Raw genomic sequence first — 17,004 nt, 5'->3', positions numbered from 1 at the left:
TCTCAGGGAAGTCTGCTGTCTCCGATGGGCTCAGAGAAGGGACATTATTGGAAAACTTTCCAGTCTAGTAAGGCCCTCTGATTACTATCCACTATTGGTTGTTTAAACTGGCAGGGAAGAGAAGACAAAGGGCTATCAAAAGAGGCTTTGGGGCCTTGGGAAATTGGGAAAGGCATCAGGAACCCAAGTAGTGATTTTCTTGATTCTTCCAGTAACAAGGAATAATATTGATGATAATAGGCAGATCCATCAGGTCAGTGTATGGCTCCAGAGTTGATCTCAGTGAAAACATTGGTTTCCTGATGATTTCTGGTCTCATTTATGGCAAGAATGAAAACCAGTGATGTTAAAGGCTTTCATTTTATGGCAGTGACATTCTCTTGTCCTTTCAAATGTGTTGTCTTTTGCAGCTGCAGCTTGAAAAGTTGTGCAAGCTGAAAGTGGTGAGACGCGATGCACAAACAAGTAGCTCCAGTCCCCGTCTTTGAAAACCAACGTTTTTAATGATTTCCATCATAAGACATTCTTGTCTGAATGACAATACATTCAACGCAGGACCAGAGTCCTGGTATCAGGTATGCAATTTCCAGGTTCTTTTGGAAATAAACACAGGTGCATGAGCATGGTAAGAGCTGGGATGCAATGTAATCTCTAGGAACCAAGGGGGCTTGGACTTTGAAATACTCCTGATCTTCAGTGAGCATCCAATCCTTGTGCTTCATGGAAATTCAGATATCTTTTGAGATGTGTAGTTCATAATCATAAGGCCAGATGTATTTATAACTTCCTTTCAGAGATCAATAAGGGGAGATTATTTTGGAAATGCACATTTTTCATTGAGTGGTTTTTTTTTTTTTTTCCTATGAGGCATTAAAAGTGCATTTTTATTTTCTAGGTATATATAAAGAATACTAGGATAAGATATGGGAATTCTTCCACAGTAAAAGAAAGGTATTCTCAATTTTAGTGTGACTTCTGTGGCTTTTTTTGAGTCTATCTTTGCAATATAATCCCAGTATTTGTCTGTCTTTCATTTCTTTCCTTTCCACGAGCTCAAGATGTATGATCAGGTTTTAAAACAACAGTCCAGCTGCAGAAAGACAATATAGAACAGAAAATTTTGTGCTATTATAGGGGTCCATCATAATGGTAACATTTCCATGGAAATGTATAGCAGTAACTTGTGGCCTTCTTCAGATGTTTTATAAGACATTAGAATATGCGCTGTATAGAGACAGTAGGAACAGATATTCTTGTGACCCCTCTGGACTACACATGTACTGGGTGATCGTGACTGTGGGGAGCTAATTTAAAATATTAATACAATTTTCCCTAAATCTAAGTCCCAAACCTACTTTTCAGTATTTTTATGAGTCAAAACACTCCATATTCCGTGTACAGTTTCACTGCCCTTCAGATTGAATTTTGCTTAATAATAGTGAGCTCCAGCCTGGTGGTGACAGATAAATTCCAAGTAACCTTTGACTATACAATAAGAGACTTTGGTGAGTAAAGCAGTACATCAAATATTTCTGTGTGAATGTACAGTTTATTAATCACGAGGATAGTGTTTGGAGATTGTCTTAGACAGTTCAGTTGTAGATTTGAATGTCAGCATTATCATATGTGAATCCTTATCCTGTGTAATGATGGCTTCAAGGAAAGCAATAGGACTAATGTAAAATCAGTTTTGTATCTTTTATTTGCAAAACAGGTGTTTTCATACAGAGCCCAATGAAAGATTCTCAAGGAAATAAAAATTTTGGTACTCCACAGATGATGAACTATGGTATGGAGAGGAGGAAAAATGGAGCAAAATCAGGATTCCAGGAAGAGAATGTGTGGGCATGTGTGCAGGGAGCTATGAACTCAGACAAGATATGATTTGAAAAAGGTTACTGAATCTCTGAATACATCTTTCTGCCAGGAGAGTATATTCCCTAGTAGAATTTCATGTGAGGGAGAGACAGAGGAGAGAATAGAAGGACAAGAACAATTATGCCATTCCTAGCTACCATTCATAAAAATTCACTAACTTAACATTAAAATTTAAGAAATAAGACTTTAGGTAATACTTGAAGTTTTAAAGAGCTGAGTTCCCTTTCCTGTGTCCTGCCTAACTGGCTGTTGAATGGTAAGGATGTATTTGGACATGAGAGGACCTCCAATGAGACAATTCTGACTGTTACAAACAGCAAGGATCCTCCAGGTTGTGAATACAGACCTGAACCACCTCATGCTTCCTTGTCTTAGAATCATAGAATCACACAATGGTTTGGGTTGGAAGGGACATTAAAGTTCCTCTAGTTCCAAATCCCTGCAGTGGGCAGGGACACCTGCAGTAGGCCAGGCTGTTCAAAGCCCAGTCCAGCCTAGCCTTTCAGGGATGGAGAAACTACAGCCTGGGCAACATGTGCCAGTGCCTTAGCACCCTTATAGTAAAGAATTTCTTCCTAATATCTAATCTGAACTTACTCTCTTTTGGTTTAAAGCCACTACCTCTTGTTTCATTACTACATGCCCTTGTGAAATCTTCCTCTCCAGCTTGTCCTACGGGTATGAGAGAAGATTATTTTAATGGGAAATATGATTATCAACTGCAAAGAGGATTAGGCACAGCTCCCATTACAACAGAGAGAAATTTTCACAAAGTAATTTGCTAATTGTAAAAAAAGTATTTGGATCAATTCTTTGGTTGGAAGACTATCTGTTATGAGAATATGACGTGTAAAATGGTATTGTCCAGAAAACTGCTCAGCAATAGACAATATCATCTTTTCAGTTCATAAGCTCTTATCTTTTGTAAAAGGCTATTTATAGAAGTTACAGGAGTTCCTTTGGGTTCTGTCTTTCTCTATTTCTTAACTCATACTACTGAATTTGGGAAAGGATATTTTGTAATCTTTGTGAATGATAAGGGTAATCAAGTGATGCATGAGCAAATATAGAAAACAGTGGATGCAGGAAAAGGAGGATGGAGTTCAGTCTCTTTTTGAAACATCTCTGCATTCTACCTGGAATAATTTAATATCTGTGAAATCATTTAAGTTGTTTCTTACATTTTTAGTCTTGTTAGGCTATGAATACATCTGAAATTATAAAGAAAAATTTGAAAATTTGAAAATTTTACTTCTATAATCATATTCAGTTTCTCTGAATTTTCAAAGGTATAATATAGGATTATTTCTTTTGTATGTGCAGGTGAACTATCAATAACAAGCTGCAAGGTTTTGTCTTGTTGCTGAACCTCTGGCAACTTACTGTACACCTTGGAAAGCTCCCTATTCAGTTTTCGGGAACACTGAAAGGTACTACAATGTTTGGTTTCCAAATTTTCCCAGACTAGCACAGGAGAAATAAAAGGCCCGTTTGTCCACATCATTAAACCACCTTGCAGTCTGGTACAATTGGCAGACTCTTCACAGAATTTCAGAACAGAAACTGCATGGGTTTTTCTAGGTCAGGTTGGAAATAGGCTGGCAGAACTGTGTCAGGCAACTTCTTCTATGTCTTCCTGAACTCGAGGGTCCAATCCTGAGATGTTCTCAGCAGTCTGAGTCCCACAAAAAACAAACCTATGATTATCCTCTTTTCAGGAATATTATATTCCCTCTCAAATATGTATGTTTAAAAGCTGTGAAATGTGCACTATGAGTTTTGCACTTTTATTACTTTCTTTATATCTTTTATTCTTATTGACATTGTATGACTTTGTTAGTAACATCGTCTTGGTCTTGCCTCTTTTTCTGACAGTGAAGGAAAGATTTTATATTGCCAGAGCACTAGAACTCAGCAGAATTTTGTGAAGGATTTTTTCTAATGGAAAACATATAATACAAGGCAAGTCCTTCCTTTAATAATATTGATATTCCTCTTGTGCAGCCCCAAGCCCATTTGTATAATGCCAGTTTTGTATTACCTTGCTTGCTGTTTTTATTATCCACAGAATACAAATTAACCTCTTGTGTTGTGGAAAGACTTGGCAAACATCACCAAGACTGGGACAATGGGGTGCAGAAAGTCTCTCTGTTTCAAAGAACTTTAAATAATTTTTTTTTGTTTTACTCTTTGAGCACCACCTTCCCTATTTTGCCCCTTGCTGGTTTAGGCAAAGTTACCTAATAGAAGTAAGTCAAAATAGGTCTAGATTTTATGGTTCCTGATGCTAAGGATCCTGTTTGATTACTTAAATCACAAACACCAGTTGTATTGAAAGAATAGATTTAGCTTCAGCATTATTTGTAAAATAAAGCCCTGCAAGAATGGAAAGGACTTTTAAAATAGAATTTAAAACTGAAGAGTGTGATTTCTTTTATGAACCTTTATGTAAAATTCAATAAGTTTGGTTAGATTTCAGTAAGTTTTCTTCTTATGTGGAAGGGGAATAAGCAAGACAAAGTCACTAATCAAACCCCTCCAAAGGGTAACAATCGTCCTTATTCCTGGTTTGGGTTCAGTTAAAAGTGTCTGTTTTTTGTTTTTAAGTGGAAACTTTTGAAGGGCAACCATGAAAATGTCCATGTATGAACCCACAGTTGAAAGCAGAAGCCGTGCTCGCAGGTCTGTGCCATGTTGTCTGCCACTGGCAAGAGGGTGCCAAGAGAAGTGTGTGCTGTGCAGCAGACCCCAGGCACAGGGGCTTGCCCAGGTCTTGTGAGCCACACCTGGCCCTGTGCTGCCTGGCAGCACATGAAAGCATGGCACTGTTAGAGCTACATGAGGCTTCCTCTCAGGTACCAGCCAACCTCCATTCCTTCCCAGAGCAGCAGGCCAGCTCTGCAGCCTTGGCAAGACAGGCATGTCTTGATTTGCTTTCCTGATGAGGGCTTTTGCTTCAAAGTGACACATGGGTGTTGAAAAATAACATGGGAGCACCAGGTGTATGACCACCTTGTTTTCAGAAGATTCCTTATACTGTATTTTCTATGCTAAGCAGTTTTGACCTTGGTAGACAACAGGCTCTGCCCAAGTTCAGATAGGACGGTGAACAGCTCTCACTTCAGCTCCTTGCCTTAGTAGCACCAAAGCATGTAAGAAAAGCTGAAAAAAATCACTGAACCCCCAGACACAACATAATGAGGTAGATATGCAACAAGACACTAGGTATGCATACAGTGAACCAGTTCCTTACATGTCTTCCTTGAGCAGGGGTACTGGGGGCTTACTGTATTCTTTTTCAAGCATGAAAACTGTCTGCATGCCTATTCTGAGTACCTGAGTTCATTAATACTCCTGCACAGAATAGAAATATAAGAGACAAATCAAATATACCTGCTCCTTTCCAAACCAACCCTATACATCTATTTGAAATGCTTATATATGTATTGTGTGCTCATTTGTTTGTTTATGTGCATGCTCATGTCTTTAGCAATTCTGTAGAATGATAGACTTTTTCTTTAAAAAACTCACTTGTGGGCTTGTACCTAATTTATTGTGTTCCTGTATTACTGTGACTTTTTTCTTAAAAAACCTCATAGCTTATAAATTACCATAAGATTAAACCAGATATTGCTAATGTATTTTAAACAGTTGTTAAATTACCAAAGTTGGTTGATCCCTTCCTTGAAATTTGCTGATCCTAACTTTAAATGACTCCTAGGTTATTATTTATATCTTTTAAATCTTTTATAGCGGTACACGGGTGCTTTTATGAAACCTGGTGTAACATATTCTAAGAACAAAAGCATATTTATGTAAGTAGCACTGGGAGCTGAGTTGGCAGATGTTTGCCACAAAGTCTTAACCCCTAAGCATTAGCAGTAGGTGCCAAGTGCATCCTCAAAAGGTTGTGAGAGTCTCTTTTTCTACAGAGAAACTGTTCAGGTTCAAAATGTATTTAACTGGAAAGAATGGCAGGGCTTGTGCTATCATCAAGTTTGTGGGCTACAGAAAGAAATGAGGATTTAGGAATAACATTCACAACAAACACCATAAAGAGAAAATCAAGACAGTTGTGGTGTCCAGGGCTTCTCAGAGAAACTGCAAACTCATATAGCTCATGAGAGAGCCAGGCAGAATTGTTCTTGGGAAGAAAGTAGTCTCAGATGTATAAAGGAACAGGCAAGGCCATAGTCTCTCCTCTTGCACAAACCGGACTGTCCAGCTGGAGGAGATCCAGGGCTGTCCTGCATGAAAAGGGGTAGCAGAGGGAGAAAAGCCTGTAAAAGAAAAAGACTTTGTCTAGAGCAAGGGTCAGTCATCTTGAGTTAAGGTAGTGAAATCTCACACAGAACTCCAAAGTTTTCCTTGGCTTCACAAGAATCTGCTGGAGAAGGTCAGCAAGGAATGAGAGTAACTGAAAGTAGGGTAAGATGTGGCTGGAGATTTCCTGTCAGTTTGTATGCACAAAACATGTTGGGTCCTTTAGATTCTTCTGTGTGGGAACACAATCATTGGTTCAACATGCTTATCAAAGATTACCAGCAAGTCCTTTCAATAAAAAATACTTTCATTGAAACATGTCATTTCCCTGAAAACACATTTTGGAGACAGAAGGTATGGCCAATTCAGGAAGATTTTATTAGGAAAAGTTTCTGGCTTCAAAACTTCACTTTAGAGAAGCCAACACCTCCATGAGCCCCATGATTGGGTGTTCATAGGCTACACCAGTGAAGAGAGAAACATTAATTAAGGCTCTGCTCTCACTGAATGAAATCAGGGTATAAACCACCTTCTCTGACTCAGAGGACAGGCTTAGGCTTCAGTGCTCAACTCTGGAGGGAAATGATTGCTGAGAAGTTGCTGTGAGACTTCCTTGGAGAAGGGAAAAAAGGCAGCATTGCATTGACCCAGCAGTATGGCAAGAGAGACTGTGAGTTGGAGTCAGCACAGCCACTTCTTGGCTGAATGCTGCAGCAGAGGAGTGTGAGGTGGTATGATGTCTTTAATTTTGTTGTGTTGTGGTTGGGATTTTTTTTGGTGGTTTGTGTGTGTGGTTTTGTTTTGGTTTTTTTTCTGCTTCATAAGGGTTTCTTTTTTTGTATTTTTAAAGAAAAAATTGAGAGGTTTTCTAAGAGGGGGGAAGTTTTCTATTCTGTTCTTGTGGTTACTTACTAGCAAGTGGTAATGTGATATGTTAAGGGGCTGAACAGTGTTCACGCAGGTATGAGATGTGTTAGCGTTTTTCTCTGAAAATGGGACTTATCTTTGGATGTGTTGATAGAGGCTTCTCAAAAGAGCTTTATTAGGCTTTAATTGCATGGAACTGGCATGGAATTGTGGTTCTCCACAACCCATTCACCTCATACTTTTCCTGTAACTCTCTTCACTGATGGCATACAAAATGCCCAAGAATCCTGCTCTGTTCTATGACTAATATACTCTCAGTGAAAAGTTCTATTTTAGGCTTATTTAAAGTTTGGGGTTTTTTTGGGTTTTTTTTGTTTTGTTTTGTTTTGTTTTTGTTTTTCTATGAGGAAGTATAACTTTTAGTTAATATCCACTGCAATTATACCAAGAAAAATACTTACTAAAAACTTTCCTTGTACTTCCAGATTTCAGTCACCTACTTTTTTTTTATATGTCTGCCATCATTCACATATTAAATATCAGCCATAGTAAGAAAATATATGAAAGATCTGCTTTTTATGGCTATGATTTTACTATGATTTTTAGTAAAAATTCCTGCATGTATGATTTTATCAGCTTTCATAAGAGTATTCAGACAGATAGCTTCATACAAAGCCTTGCATGCAGTTGTGGTGCCCCATGTTTAAAAAAAATGAATAAAGATTTCAGAGGATGGTTACTAGGGTGGCTGGGAGCATGAAAAGCATGTGAAATGAGAGGAAGTTAGAAGAGCTTGTTTTGCTTGGCCTTCATATAGAGATCAAGAAACTGAATTGTTTCCTGAGTGAGAGAGGACAAATACCAATAAGGAAGTTAAGTTGTTTGTGATGAAGGATGGTATCAGTGTGCAAACAGATGAAAAGGAATGGGAAGAAATTGAACCTGGAAACTGAAGGAGAAGTCCTGGGCCTGTGAAAGACTCTTCTACTCTGAATACTGGGAAGAGTGCAAATGTTCACATTTAGATGAGCCAGTTAGAGTGAGGGGTTTGTCCTTGCCCCAGGAGGCTCCTTTGGGAGGGCTCTGGTGAACCCAGTGACAGATGTAGACACATGTTGTGGGTTAACCCTGGTGGGCAACTCAGTTCCACACAGCTGCTTGTTCATATCACATCCTGGTGGGATGGACATTGGGAGCAGAAGAGTACAAGTGTGAAAATTTTTGAGTTGAGTTTGCTGTTAAAAAGAAAAAACAAACAGAAGAAGCAAAAAAAAAAACCCAAAAACCAAAAACAAAACAAAACAAAACAAACCCAAAAAAACCAAGGGATGCAAACCTACCCACAATTTTTCTCTGCCAGCTAACTGATTCCCAGGCAGTTCCGGAGCAATTGCAGCCATGGAAAACTTCCCCAGCTTTTATTGCTGAGCACAAGGTCATATGGCATGGGAAGTCCCTTTGGTCAGCTGTGGGGCTGTCTCTCAACTTCTTGTGCACTCCCAGCAGCCTGTTCTCTGGTAAGGTGGCTCGGGAAGCAGAAAAGGCCTTGACAGTGTAAGCACTGCTCAGCCACAGCTTATCCATTAGTGTTGCTCTGTTATGAACTCTTTTTTCATCATAGCTGCAAAAGAAGCACCATGCCAGCTCATATGAAGAAAATTATCGCAGAGAAAACCAGTACATTGTGGATGGATGGATTCAAAAGACAGACCTCTCTTATATTATCTAGGTTCTAGGAAGATACCGGCTTGAACGGGCCACGTGACACCTGCAGTCACCAGCACCTACCAGTGATATGTTATAGATTTTCAGGTGGTTCCTACCAAGGCAACTGGTGTCCAGCTCAGTACCTTTACACTTCCAACTGCACTATTCAAAGGCAAGGGAGTTAAATTTCTTTTAAACCAAAACTTCCCATTGACGCTGATGGAAAATTGTGGTTAAAACTGATGACACAGTCAGGCCCCAATTGGCCGATAGAACGGCCTGAACAGAGACAAGAGTCAGCTTACTTTGGATTAAATTTGCTCCAATCTCTCTTCCAGTGGTGCTGCTATGATACAAGAAAGATCTTCTGATTGGATGGCAAAATGCTGCTTGTTAAAAATTCAAAAAATATTTGCTTCACAGCTATACTTCAGAAACTGGTGTATCTCCTGTTTGAACTCACAAGCCTGTGGGATTACCTTCAGTCTGAGCTTTGCTTTCCCTCCTTTACCCAGGATCCACCAGATTTGATGTCTGTCACTTCATCCTCTTCTTGAGCATCCTTCCTACAGGCAATTCTTTCTAATGTTGACTGAGGTGCACTGATTTTCTCAACCCTAAGGTCTTGACTCGGTGTGTGACAGCCTCAGAGAGAATCAAATGCAAAGAGTTTCTCCCAAATCTTACAGCAGTTTTATTATGCCAGAGGAGAAAGGAAAGCACAAAGTGTGCTTTTGTTGGGTTGGGACTGGCTGCTGGTGAAGCCAGTGTAGTGATGCCAACGAGGCCTTTCACTTCCAGGAGTGCTCCAATTTCCATTTATACCTGTAAATGTTCTCCTCTTCAAATCCCAGACTTCTCCCACCTTACACCCCCAGAAATTTAGCAAAGTGCATTTATTGTCTCAGATATTTAGCAGATAATTTTATTCTCTGAGAAAGGCATTGACTGCTGTAGTACAGAGGCCAGACCTTCATTGCAGGCAGAGAGGCTCCAATAATTTTCCTGGCTTTTCAGATTTACTACTAACACACTGGCAGACAGTAGTAGTGGATATGATGATGTAGTGTTGGAAATAATCCTGGGTTTTAGTAATACTTACACATTGCCAGACAATTATGTCCAAAGAGCCCAGATTTTCTAGAAGTGCTGTTCCACCCCCCCTTCTGTTGGAAACCCTAATTTCCTCCTTACCCCTCTTCTCTTACTGTCGGCCCTATCACGTCTCTCGTGGCCAGATCAAGGATGTTTAAATATAGATTCAAAAATTTCTGAGGGAGGAGCAACTCTGGCAAGGCTTTGTGGCCTGACTGATCTCACTAAACTACTGCTGACTATTCAGGATCTCTTCCAATACTAGCTGGTCCTTCTTTAAATTTGTCAGTGATTTAGGAATTCAGAAATAAAGCAGTAAACAGATGCAATGGAGCTTCTGAGTTTTTTTTTGTGCTAGAAAAAAATCTCTTCCCCCATTTCTTATTCTACCTTTTGTGACTCAATACAGTCTGGGCTCACTTAGTGAACAAAAAAAAAGTATGTTTCTAGACCAGCAGGCTTGGTCCTAACCAGTCACAGCACATGATACATCTTCAGGGATATGTGGGAGATCTGGTTTCAAGTAAAGGCAAAAAGCAGAGTACTCTTTAAATCTGTATTAGAAGTGGATTAGAGGAATCCATCCCTTCTTTCCTCTTTCTAGAATTGTCTTGAGGCTTTTTTTTTTTTTTTTTTTTTCCTTTGGAATAATCATAGCACTAAAAATGTGAGGAGTTATTTCTAATGACTTGAGCTTTACCATGACCTAGAGTGGGTTTATCCCTCTGTAATTACTTAGACAAAATGAAACAGTCCTGAGCTGTAGCATGGCTGGGATGGCCTGGTAGAATTATTAGTGTAGTTGCTGAAATTTGGAGGGAAATCAGAATCTGGTGTGATTTCCTGAAGTGCTCACACATGGTCAGCTCCTCTCCTGTATGAAGTACTAGCACTGATCCTGTGTAACCACTTCAATCACTTTTATATCCTCAAAATTAGTTTAAGCACTTCTTAGGCCTTGTTCCTGACCTCATATTCAAGAGTGGATTTCACTTCTTGGCAGTTTCAAGTAACTTAAGCAAGTTTTAGCAAATCAATAAATTATAACTTCTGTTTTCTTCAGAGAATGGACTGCAGCAGATCTTGCAGATGGACACCTTTGTGTAAGACCAGGCCTTGGCTACACCATCCAATGGCTAAAATCATATTCATTTTGGTAGTATTTGATGAGAGACAAAAAAACAACAGCCAGACTGCTATAAATAACAGGAAAACATAAAATAACAAAAAACAAAACAAAACAAAAAAAAGACCTAAGAGCTGAGGCAAAATGCATTAGACTTCTGAAACAGGAAAGTTCAATATCGTGGTTGTCATTACCACAGGACATGGGCTTTTGCCCATGAAAGCAGAAAGTAGTGTGTTTATGTAATTGTGTATCAGTCTAAGATGCATAGACTTTTGTAATATGGAGAAATATAGAAATACTTCTAAGAGACTGATTGTCTTTGAAGTGTATGAAAATAATGTTAAGAATTACTTAAAACCCTTTATGGGGTCAGTTATCTTTTGGAATAACTAAAAGTCCATTAGTGACTACATGCTATACATTGTATTTAATCATCTCTCTTCTTCTCTAAAATATGCCTTATCGTTTTTTTTTTAGGGTGAAATTCATCCCTAGGCGAAGTATATGTATGTGATGTTGAGTCTACCATTTAATATAACATCCATAACTCAGTACAAAAAGCTGTGCATATGGCCTTGATAACTATCTACAGTGCACTGAATTTTCCTTTTGCATACTGATCCAAGGTGAATGACTGTGTCGCATCAACATTTTATTCCTCAGTGCTTTATTAATAACAAATGAGGGACTCATGATTCCATTCAATTAATTAATTTCTTCTTGGTCTCCTTTTCTTGCTTAAACAGGTTGATCTGTCTCCAAAATGTACATTTTCTGCATTCCCATTGGACTAATGACATTTAGATAATTTTTTTACTTTGGAGTATAGCCATCCAACTTAAAAGTAAAAAGAGACATTGTACATTTGAAGACAGTGCTAATGCCATTCCCTGCCAGTAAGTCCTGCTGCTGTGAAAATGAACAAGGGTGGGATCTGCCTTCCTTTGAGGTTATTAGACCAGGCACATCACTGACACGCATGGAGACACTTCCCTTCAGCTATCTTGACTTGTATAGAACTTTATTTAGGTCTTGATTCAAATAACCATTTTTTTTCCAACCAATTTAGGGGTTATAATATCTGCTATTGACCTTCTAATACAACCTGTGAACCATTCTGTTTAATGTGAAATTACATCATGTAGGAAATTCCTTTTTGTCCATTATCTTGGTCACTGACTTGACAGGGCTCTCAGAGAGTCATGGGAGTATAAATCAGAGATGGGACTAAGAAGTGGGGAACTCGGGAGTAATAGGCACGAGACTAACACGGTGATTTCTTCTGTTCCTAAGGCCACTGCAAGAGTGCAATGAAGAATGGACATTAGGTGTTTCTTCCTGGCACTGTGTCAAGTGCAGAATATTTTATGCAAATGAAATATCCTGTTCCGAGAAATAATAGATCTGTAGTGATTTCATTCCCATGTTAGAGCAAGGTTTACATTGGAAAGAAGGGTTGGACATAACTATGACTACTTGTTGAGCACAAAAGGATTATCAAGAAGAAATTAATTGTGTGGCATTAGCTAATAGGAAGCAACACACACACAAAAGGGAGGTCACAGATAAAAAATTTCATTGATCATAATTGATTATTGTGATTTGCTTAACTGGACTTGGAAATTACGGAAGAAAGTGAATGTCAGAGTGAGGAAGGTGGAAGTCAAGGATGAAGGATGTACTATATCTTGCATATCTTATCCTGGGTAATATCTCAGGCCAGCCACAGGGCTCCTCCCTTTTAACAGAAAGCACAGCAAACCTTTGCAGAGGTGGGTGAAGGTAAAATCAGTGCCAGGAAATAGGATTCTGAATGAAAGATGACAAGTAGAGCATCACGGTGAATTGCTTGGAAACTTAAGGGTTTTCATGCAGTGAGATGAAGTTCACCCAGTCCTTGGATATCTCCCTGAGAAACTGGATATGCTTATCCTGTTTATGGTGTTTTGAAGTACATTGTTTCAGATATTTCTTTTGGGGTGTAATCCTATGCTTTTTTCCCCTCTTGGAGTTCAGTTGCCAGTTATTTACCATGTTGCATGTGCAGGTGGGATGCAAGTACTGCTTTCACCTGTTTTCATGAATGACCTTTTTGATGAAGTCCTTAGGCCAAAGTATGAATTAGGAAGTTCAAAGGAAGAATGAAGGGAAGATTTTGCAAAAATCCATCTGAGTATCCTCATCTATTCCTAAGCTTTGCTGCAGGCCAGATCATATGGGACTTTCTCCTAAAATTAGAGGAAACCATCAAGCCACAATTGCTTGGAAAGAAGTATCCTTCTCTAGGCTTTCCTCTTTGACTTTTCCGCAGCTTTGCTTATCACTCTTCTTGATACATCCATGTCCCATGTGGGGTGCTGTGCTTGAAGCATGATCTGTACTGTGTTTTCATCAACACAACTAAGCAATTCAGGAGTGTCAAGGGGTCACCATTTTATCAGCTGGTATAAGCAGTGACAATAAAATTTCTATTGTTGACCCTAATGGCAGCACAGTGTGTTTTTAGTAGAATAAATAGCACTGCAGAGAGACTTGGTGAAACTGGACTACAGACCTTCTGCCAGTCAGTGACACCTCTCAGAATCATATATAAATTAGCATATAAGCAACAGCAGGCTATTATATTGTTGTCAAACCCTGCTTTGAATATAGTGTAAGACCTCCACTTCTTGTGGGAACAGCTCTGTTCTTTTATTTGAAAGGAAATTGGATTTGGGAAGGTTGTTTGCTTGTATTTTTCCTTACCCTCTGGACCCTGCTGTGAACTGTTCTTACATTCTTTTCTTTAGCGAGGGAAATAAGTTAGTTGAATTTGTCAAAGGTGGCTTCTGTTTCCCTTCCCTCCCCCATTGCTGCTCTGGTGGATTCCAGTTTCCCTGCACTGCTTTGCCTGCAGGTAGGTACTTCCACTTCACGGCAGAGTGACTAAGCTGCCTGACTGAACCGTATTCCTTCACTCTTCCTTCTTAGTTTAGCATACAGTCTTATAAATCAAATTTTGGATACAAATCAAAACATGTGATTAATACCTAGACATTTATGGCCATATAATGTTGCACCACAGTTAACAAGTAACATTTGGCTATGGGGTCTGTGCACCTGCTAAGCTGTAATGTGCTGCTAATGTTTTAATGAAGGATCCTAGGGAAAAAAATACCCCTCTAAGCCAGAGGTAAAGCTTGTGCTCCTGGAATGCACATATGTGGATAGGAGAGCTGACTGACTGGGAATACAGCCATTTGTTTTCCCAAATTACAAATAATAATTAATAAATAAAATGTTTTCTTGTGGCTGTAAGCAGGGAGTTGGGAGAATCACTTGGCAAACAATCTGATATTTAAGCTGTGATTTGTTGAGAATATTTGCACATTACTCTAGAACAGTGGCCCCAGGAGGAGCAATACTGAGCAACTTGCATTTTGTGGACAGGTTTACTCTCTCTCTGTTGGCCTCCGTTTTAAGTTTTTTATTTACTGTATCAAGAGGCAATATCAGAAAGTCTTGTAGGCAACATGTTTGCACATGAAACAAAGGTTAGGAACTGTGGCTTTCTAGTGATGTACCAATATTATTGATATTATGACAGCTTTTGCAGACTGAAAATGGGAAAAAACAGAGGTTATTTCACTGGGAAACAAAAAAACAATCTGCCATCTCGGTTTGGTGCAGTCTGGACTGAAATATGTTCCTTAGCATTATGATGATAAATTCCAGGGATGCTACCTAGCACAGAGGGTTTAGCACTGCTTCAGAAGCAGTGGTGCTCAACAAGTAGAGATGGGACAATGTCTTCCTTCATTTTTGCAGAAAAACTTCTAAAGTCATAGCTGCAAGAACTACCTCAAGAATGACTCCAGGAAAAACTTCTCTCAAATATTTGTAATGATGTCTCTGCTTCCTGAGAGAAATGAGGCATTTGTCTAACCTGTGATGTGACTGGTAACAGTGGAGAGTGGTAGGTGGTTGAGCAGAAGATCCCTAGAACCTCGTGGGACGATTACATCATATGGTAGAATTTTTGTGGATGCAGGTGTTCTCTACCCATCAATGAATGTAGATGTTTGATAGCAGGAGGGTGTTTTGCTCCTCACAGAGAAGATTAGTTAAAGAGGTGTAAAAATTTGCTTCAATGAAACTTACATATTTATGTTGTTATCCTTGCTGCATTTTTCTCAGTGTCTTACAGCCCTGATCTAGCAATGACAAATAAGAGTTTTGGAAGTTTTTCCCAACCTGATCTCAGCTAAAATAAAAACAAACAAATAAATAAAATTTTATAATGTTTTAACATGATAATTGCTGATATTTGTGAAAAATAACATTTTCCCCCTTCACAGATTGTTTCTTGCTTTGATTAATCATCATTTTACACAGGGAAATCTTTTTTAGTAGCTGATTCTTCAATAATTTTTTCACTTATGATCTTTCTTGAAAGCATCCTCTCCCTTTGCTTTTCTGTTCCCATGGTTGAGAATAGTTTGTTGTGTATTCTCTGAAAGCTGTCCAGATTTGCTACAAGTTAATCAGATGGTGTGTTGTGAGACTGCCTTTAGGCACTCAACTGTTGTTAGTCTGGAACAGGATTAGATTTCCTAACTCAGCTTCTTGAAAACAAAATTTTTCCCTTAGTTTTTTATTCAACTGGTAGAAAAGGAATTCAAAGGACTTTCTTATGAAGAGTCTTTTCAGATTAAAATAAAACCGCTATGACTGAGAAAATATATATTGGCTGCCTTTGCAACTGAATGTGAGTGAAAAAACTTGGGAGTGCATCTGCACTGCAGAGTTAATCACAAGGTCTGACTAAGTGTTGTCCCCGATTGTCTCCCAGTCACCTACAAAATATCTAGCTTGGAAGTGTTGCACAGCTTCTGACTGAGCAAGCTGCCTCAATGTTGTCTGTTAGCTGGGGCTCGGGTGTTGTCTTCATGTGGTGTTGTAGTCCACCTATGTTTCAGGAAAGAATGAAGTCAAACCATGAATTTATTGAAATCCTTCAAAATCCTCTCACAGTTCTCCCACGTATCAAGAAGGATGCAAAGATCCTCCTGCAATTTATTGGGGAAAGTCCTTGAAACTTCAGTTCTGCAGCATGGAGAGGAGTGGAGATGCCAAACATCTCAGAGAACTGGAGAGCATGAGGGGAATTGCCTGATTGGCCTGACCTCTTAAAAACACCCCTTAATTTCACCCAGCCTCTGATGCTGTGAAAAGCAGAGCAGGAATGAGATGTCCCAGTGCTCTGTTGAGCCGTAGGTGTGATATCTGCTCTGTGGGATGTTTGGACCCCTGTAATTGACATCCATGAGAACTGCATTGCTCAAAAATGTGCCGCAGGGCTATCCCAGGACTTTTCCTCTTTAACTGTGCTCTGAATTCCCTGACTGTAGGCAAGGGCTGGAGACTATTCACGCAGATCTAAACAACTAAATGGAATAGGAGACATTGGAGAATTTAGTTTCCTGCTTTAGCAGAGGGCTACAGAAGAAGCATTTCATGCAGCTTTGAGGAGAAGTGGAATAAAAATCATCCCAATTTTTTATTGCAGGAATCATACTCATTCAATGGCTCAGCCATGGACTTTCTAAAAGGCACCAAGCAGCGGTCCAAAGGCAGAAATAATATGTGTGAAAGGAAAAGAGATGCAAGGCACTGTTGTACAAAGATTCATGGATAATAACTTAGGATGATCTGGAGAGCACTGATTTAATTTTACCATGGCAAATGAGTTTTGTAGAATTTCTCCTTTAGGCAGACACTTCACATCCTCCTCACTTAAAATTAAAAAAAAGGAAAAGAAAAAACTCAACCTCCCAACTTTATCCAAACAACAGCTCCCTAAACTGGGTAGTTCAATGCCTGTTCCATCCCTGAAGTCTAAATCCTACTAAATTAGTAAGCAAATTAAATACCCAGGCACTAGAAATGCAATGCACTTTCTACGCTAATATTTCAACACGTATTGTGTTCAGGTAGTATATGTGATTTCAGGTGGTTCATGGTGTCATTTCAAGACTTCACTTTCTTAAAGCTGATGCCCTACATGCAGCCCATAATGAAGAAAT

At 39.1% G+C, this 17,004-nt stretch overlaps 1 protein-coding gene across 8 annotated transcripts in view; it reads left to right on the top strand.

Annotated features, from left to right (window-relative positions):
- LOC111925258 (uncharacterized) overlaps positions 1–17,004 on the top strand; it is an 87,571-nt gene that overhangs the window by 19,854 nt on the left and 50,713 nt on the right. For 5 of the 8 annotated variants that reach the window (XR_002862145.2, XR_015288445.1, XR_015288444.1 and 2 more), the window contains 5 exons: positions 411–575; positions 896–951; positions 1,715–1,894; positions 3,202–3,308; positions 3,754–3,840. The gene's annotated coding sequence lies outside the window, so the exon portion shown is untranslated. The remainder of the gene's footprint in view (positions 1–410; positions 576–895; positions 952–1,714; positions 1,895–3,201; positions 3,309–3,753; positions 3,841–17,004) is intronic. The other 3 variants (XR_015288442.1, XR_015288443.1, XR_015288441.1) reach the window with 2 other exon arrangements.

The sequence above is a fragment of the Cyanistes caeruleus genome, chromosome 1 (genome assembly GCF_971803275.1).
Source record: "Cyanistes caeruleus chromosome 1, bCyaCae1.hap1.1, whole genome shotgun sequence".
In the NCBI taxonomy this organism is placed as follows: Eukaryota; Metazoa; Chordata; class Aves; order Passeriformes; family Paridae; genus Cyanistes; species Cyanistes caeruleus.
The sequence above is the reverse complement of the archived record's forward strand: the minus strand, read 5'-3'. Positions and strand labels throughout refer to the sequence as shown.